Source organism: Chrysochloris asiatica, unplaced genomic scaffold (assembly GCF_000296735.1).
Source record: "Chrysochloris asiatica unplaced genomic scaffold, ChrAsi1.0 scaffold00022, whole genome shotgun sequence".
In the NCBI taxonomy this organism is placed as follows: Eukaryota; Metazoa; Chordata; class Mammalia; order Afrosoricida; family Chrysochloridae; genus Chrysochloris; species Chrysochloris asiatica.
The window spans coordinates 4,623,646-4,630,747 of record NW_006408540.1 but is presented as its reverse complement, the minus strand read 5'-3'; positions in this window follow the sequence as shown (position 1 = coordinate 4,630,747).

Here is a 7,102-nt window from a genome sequence, read left to right as displayed (position 1 = left end):
TGTAAACTTTCACTCAATCCACAATAAAAACCTTAAATTAAAGAAAAAAAGAAAAAGAAAAACCTTTGATACTGAAAGTAAAAAAAAAAAAAAAAAAGATTATGTATTTTTTCTAAGTTGGTATCTACTAACTCCTCACATAGGATTTAGTAACACTTCAAATGTATTGACAGCAATTACACCTAAAATGCATTGTTAACAAGTAAACAAATATTTTCTAAATTTTCTTCATAACCAAATTTAACAAATTCAGCACTCTTATGCGTTTACCTTTGGTTGTACCTTTGATTGCACCTTTGGATCCCTGAAATCCCTGAAATCTAAAATGCATCAAAGATATGCTACAATCCTCTGACATTAGTTATCAACAATGGAAATTCTAAATGTCTAATCTTGCCTGTCTGTAGATTCACTGATCACCTTCCACACTCTCTTGTAAGTGATTCTAGACATAGAGCATATTAATTAACACGATCAAACAGCATAAAGAAAATGGAGAAATTAGAAACCTGGAGTGGAACATAAAATACAATTCTTTGTTGTTGTTGTTAGGTGCCATTGAATCATCAGTACTGATGCATAGCAATCCTGTGCACAAGAGAACAAAATGCTGTTTGGTCTTGGACCAATCTCAAAATCATTGCTAAATTTAATCACATTGTTGTTAATACTATGCCAATCCATCTAACTGGGGGTCTTCATCTTTTTATCCAACCCTCCACTTTACCAAACATGATATCCTTCTCCAGGTACTGGTCCCTCCTGACAATATGTCTGACATATGAGAGGTGAAATCTGACCATCCTGGCTTCCAGGGACCATTTTCACTATATTTCTTCCAACACAGATCTATTTGTTCTTTTGGCAGCCCATGGTATTTTTAATTTTATCCCCCAACACCATAACTCAAATACATCAGTTCTTCTACAGTCTGAATTAATCACTGTTCAATTTACACATGCATATGAAGTTTTTGAAAATGCTACAACTTGGGTCAGTTGCACCTTAGTCATCAAACTGACATTTTTATAGATTTGCCTAATGCGATATGTTTGATTTCTTGACTACTGCTTCCATGAATGTTGATAGTTGATCTGAGCAAAATCAAGTCTTTGACAACTTTAATCTTTTCACTTGCTATTTTCATATAATTTATTGGTTCAGTGGTGAAGATTTTTGTGTTCTTTACATTGAGATGCAACCCATACCAAAGGTTGTGGTCTTTGATCTTCATCAGAGTATTTTAAGTCCTCTTCACTTTCAGCAAGCAAGACTGTATCATCTGCATATTGCAGATTGTTAATGAGACTTCCTACAATCCTGATGCCATGTTTTTCTTCATATAATCCATCTTCTCGGATTATTTGTTCAGCATACAGATTGATTAAGTATAGTGAAATAATACAACCCTGGTACTCTCCTTTCCTAATTTTAAACCATTTGATTTTACCTTGTTCTGTTTGAACAACTGCCTCTTGTTCCATGTACAGGTTCCTCTTGAACACAATTAAGTGTTCCCGAAAATTCATTCTCTGCAATGTTGTCCTTAGCTTGTCAGGGTCCATACAATCAAAAGCCTTTGCATTATCAATAAAGACATCCCTTGTTCCATGTTATCTTCTGAATCTGGCTTGAACCTTAGGAAGTTATCTGTCAATGTATGGTTGTAGTAGTTTTTGCATTATTTTTTGTAAAACTTTACTCCCATGGGATAGCAATGATATTGTCTGATGAGCTCCATGTTCTTTTGGGTCACCTTTCTTTGGAATCGGCACAAATACAGACCTCTTTCAGTCAGTTGGTCAGGCAGTAATCCTCCAAATTTCATTGCATAGATGAGTGAGTGCCTCTATTGCTGCATCAGTTTGTTGAAAGATTTCATTTTGCATTCCATAAATTCCTGGTGTATTGTTCTCTGTCAGTGACTTCAATGTATGCTGTACTATTTTGGTCAGGACCATTGGCTCTTGATCATATGCTACCTCTTGAAATGGTTGACTATTGACCATTACTTTTGGTAGAGTGACTCTGTTTATTCCTTTCATCATTTTTTGATCCTTTCTGCATCATTCAGTATTTTGCCCAGGGAATCCTTTAATACCGCAAGGTGAGTATAGGTCTGTTTAATATCAACCAGGTCTTCAGTTGCAACTGTACTGCAAATAAATTTCTCCTTCTGCCCAGTCCTGTGATCTTAACTTCCTTAGAGATGCTTCCTAATAGATCACTACAATCTAAGACATCAATACTTGAATTTTCCACTATATATGAAATGCAAATGTTGTTAGAAGAAGAAACACTTTATTAAAAGTTGAATTTTGACATGACCTTACCATGTAACCCAAATGAATTAAGTTGAAAATTTTTTTCTTAGGTGAGTGTTAGTCTAACACTAAGAACTGAGTCTAAAGTCAACAACCTTTATTTCTTCATTCTTTTAAAAAAAAAAAACTTTTTAAATTGTGATTTGGGTGAGAGTTTCAGGGCAACTTGTCTTTCCTTTTAACTTTCTATATATGTTATACTTTGTGACATTGATTGCTGTACCAAAATGTAACAGCACTCTTCCACTTTCTCCATGAGTTTACCATTTCCATTTGTTCTTTCCTACCTTCTGAGCTGTATCCCTGGGCTGTCCTTGTGATCTCACATTGTTGATTGTTGTAAGGAGTGGGTATTTCCCTGATGCCATTGTTCACTCTAGAGGCCCATCTATTATTTGGTCAAACAGTAAGGAATCAGGGTGAATTTAGTTCCAGGCTTGAAGGATGAGTAAGGGCCACAGTCATGGGAGTCCCACCAATCCCTATCAGACCAGTAAGCCTGGTCTTTTTTGAGATTTTTAGTTTAGTTCCATGGTTTTTTTCTCTCATTCTATCAAAGATGTCTTATTGTGGTCTGTTTTAGAATGATCAGCAGTGGCAGCCAGGCCCTTTGTTGTTCTTCTGGTCTTGCGGTTGTGGAGATTGAGGTTACCATGGTTGATTTGTTGTTGTTGTTGCTAAATGTCATTGAGTTGGTTCTGACTCATAGCGATGCTGTATAGGGTTTCTGAGGAGCAGCTGGTGGGTTTGAACCGCTGACCTTGCAGTTAAAACCAAATTTAAGATCGACTGCTTATCCTATAGCACCAGACCAGACTCCATGACGAGTTAGTCCTTTGGAATATTGTTTTCATACATCTTTGATTTTTTTCACTCCATACAAATCAACAACAACAACAACAAAAATACACCAACCCATTTATCCCACTCATTAAGTGGACACCAACAAGCATAGTGACCCTATATAGAGTTCCCCAGGCTATAAATCTTCAAGGAGCAGAAAGCCTCATCTTTCTCCCACCAAGCAGCTGGTGGGCTCAAATCATGGAGCTTTTGGTTCACAGTCCATGGCTATTGTTATATTAAATTTAAAATACAATTTTATTTGTAGAACTAACATCTGTGAAATCTATATCTGATCCTGGGTCTAATTCCATTAGAATTTCCACATCTGTTTGCTTTGCATATCTCTCTTTGTATCCATTCATAGATTATTATTTTTACTGTTGTTGCAGGATTGGGTATATAATGGTATTTACATTTTTGGTCTTTAATTATTGCACTCCTCTTAGTGTCTTCCTTTGCCTTGATTATTTGGAGTTGACTTACCCCTTATTGTTAGTTACCTTTCCATTCACTCAAGTGAATACATGTCTACCCTTCAGTTAATGATTTACACTTCTTTTTCTTCCAATACCTGGTAACCTTTAAAGAATGCTTCTTTCTTTATGCAAATTTTTCCTTGACTCTATATAGGAGTATTCTCATGCAATAGCTGTAATTTTGTGATTGACTAAAACCAGTTTCATCCATGTTATCAGGTGTTTAACAGATTCGTCATTATTCTTTGGCACTGCATAGTATTCTATTGTGTGTATCACAGTTTTGTTATCTGTTTATGCTTTGATGGGAGTTTAGGTTGTTTGCATCTTTTTGCTGTTGCAAGTAATGCTGAAATGAATGAGTTGTTGTTGTTAAGTGCCAGTGAGTCAGATCTGACTCATAGTGACCTTGTATAGGGTTTCTGAGGAGTAGCTGGTGGGTTTGAACTGCCAAGCTTGTGGTTTCCTGTTCAGTGTTGATCCTATAATGCCATATTTATTCATATCATGGTGATGATTTCTTTACAATCTATACCTAGTAGTGAGATTGTTTGTGGGATAAAGGTGAGACGTTCTGCTCCCATAAAGACTTACAGCCTCGAAAACCATATGCAGGGTCAATACGAGTCAGAACCAAATCCGTGACACACAATCAGTCAACCAATCAAGTGAGACAGCTTGAACACCAGTCAGTGGTTCAAGATTATGAGCCACCCCTCAGAAACCTTATACAGGGTCGCTATGATTAGAAGTGACCCAATGGCAGCAGCAAAAATGAAATCGCTAGATTATATGATATTTCTATTTCCAACTGTTTAAGGAACTATCATAAATTTCCCACAGTAGTTGTATCATTTCACAGTCCCACTAGCAATGGATGTGGGTTCCATGATCAAATCCAAACCCAATTTCTCTGTTTATTATGGTTTGGGAAATTCTATTTTTGGTAGAGCAGTCATTATCTTAAGCTGGTAAGACCTGACTATAAGAATTATCTGATTTATGATGTATTTGAGTTACAACGAACAGCAGTTGTTGTTGGTAAGTACTGACAAGTCAGTTCTGACTCATAGTGACTCTGTATAGGGTTTCTGAGGCTATAAATCTTTGCAGAAGCAAAAAGCTTTACCTTTCTTCCACAAAGTGGCTAGATTGCTTGAACTGTTGACCTTGTGGTTCACAGTCCAGTGCTTATCCTCCAGAGCAACTGCCACCCCTAAAACTGTGGAATGCTTCATGAATTTGAATTTCATCCTTCTGTACTTTTATCTTTATATTTGCACGTATTATTTTTAATGATATGTCCTACATACAATGTTGTAGCATGCAACTTGCTGATGGTGTAGTTCTCAAATGTTCCCCTGCAGATGTCCAATTTTATTTTTTTTTTCATTTACTGTTTAAAGCACTGTCATGCAGATTTACTTTCATATTAAATCAGGGCTATCAGTTGCTTGAAAACCTGGACTTAAATGCTGATTGCTTTGCTAAAGCCGATAGGCAAGTTTGAAAAGCAGTAAGATATTATCAGAAAATATATGAAGAAAAAAAAAAAAAAGGACCATGCACACAACTCTCAATAATTTTATGATTAGAAAGACCGTCCCCATTCCCAGGAATAAACTAAATGATCCAGAACCTACCGAAAGTGAAGTTATTACTGATGGCAATGTTGTCCAACTGTTCTTCATTTTCAGAGTAAATTTTATTGTATATGTATTTTTAATGTATGTGTCTATGCATTAAAGTATATCCATTACTTCATATGGAGTCCTAGTGTGGCACTGTAGTATAATCTCTGGACTGCTAACTTCAAGGCTGGTGGTTCAGACCTACCAGATGCTCTTCAGAAACTCTAAACAGGTTCAGAAACTCTAAACAGTCTACGTCACATAGCAACATCATTAACTTGTATGTAATGTTTCCAATCTTCAAAGGTAAATAAAGATCAGCTTTATAAAGATAATACTATTAAAAGGCAATAATAATGAAAACTGAAAATAAATAAATACAAAGAAGTAGATGACTTCCAGTAAGATGTCGTACTGGGCAGACAAACTATATGGACCCTCTACAACAAAGATACAAGAGACCAAATGAAACAGACACAGATGGAAATCCTGGAACGCTGACCTTCAGAAGTAAGGATAAAGAAGTGGAATAAGTGCTGACTGAGAGTAGAGGCTGAGCAGAAAGGCAAGAGAGTGAAACTGACAGTTGAATGGCTGGTCAGAACCATCTTGAACTTTTATGAGAAGCTTTAGTGACAAAAAGTAACCTGGCAGAGCAAATTCACACAGGTGACGGGAAAGGTTGGTTTCCTTCTTTTTCCCCCAAGATCCCCTAGTAATCAGAGGTGTGGTCAGCACCTATGCTCATCAATCCACAGCCTAGAACCTGATCTGGGAGTTTGGAGTCACATAGTTTTGAGCTGGTGCCTGGACTCAAGCAGGTTCAGCTCCAGACTTACAGAACCCACAGATCTACCAGACCAACATTGATCTTGCAGAAACCCTCATAACCAGCTACCCTGCTGTCAGATGTCCTGTAGTTCTAAAAGATACTGAAACCAGCTCCATCTAAGGCCTCCACAAACTACTTCCAGATGAAATGCCCAGAACCTAGACTACACTTGGATCTATAAGAACTCCATCCATTTTCTCTCTTATTTTTCTCTCCTATAGCTCATTTCCTGTCCCTCTTTTCTCTTTTTATTGACTTTTCTTTCTTTCTGGTTTTTGCCTGTTTTTTTAAGCTGAAGTGGGACAGAGGCAAATAATGATGTATGCACAACCTTGGAACAACAGGGCTCTGGGATACAGGGATTGGCACATGGTTGGAATGGGCATAAGGGGAAAATAATGTTAAGATGCTTGGCTGTCTTTTGAATCTTGATTTCCCTTGCATACCACTATAAAATAGACACTGGAGGGGTGGGGGAGGAATAGCCAGAAATATTACCATAGAAAGCTTGTAAGGCCGTCTTCTGTCTATAACTTGATTGGAATACCTAAAATGGGGCTACAATGTGCCCAGTGAAGAAGGCTTCTTGCAGAGCCTCTGCATTACTCAAGACCATAGGTGGAATTCTAAACAGCATCCAGAATCTTTTGAGGGGAAATTTCCACTTGAAAGGACAAGCAGACCAGCCTGCAGTGGCCAGAACAGAAGATACTTCCTGAAAGAAAGACTGACAGGAAAAATACAAAACAATACAGACAGATTGACTGACTACTACAAGAACAAACAAGTGGTTCACTCAGGAGACATCAAGTCAAGTGGTTGGGTCCCCCTCAGGGCTAACCTCCTTCTAAGACTCAATGGGAATACACGCTCTGATTGGAGACCATGTTCATCACCGATAAGGGGAAGTGAGAGAAAAGCAGCAATGAAGCTGTGAGCTAAGCCCTAGAACAATCAATAGACTCCTGCGAACCCAACTGGAGACCTGGTTGG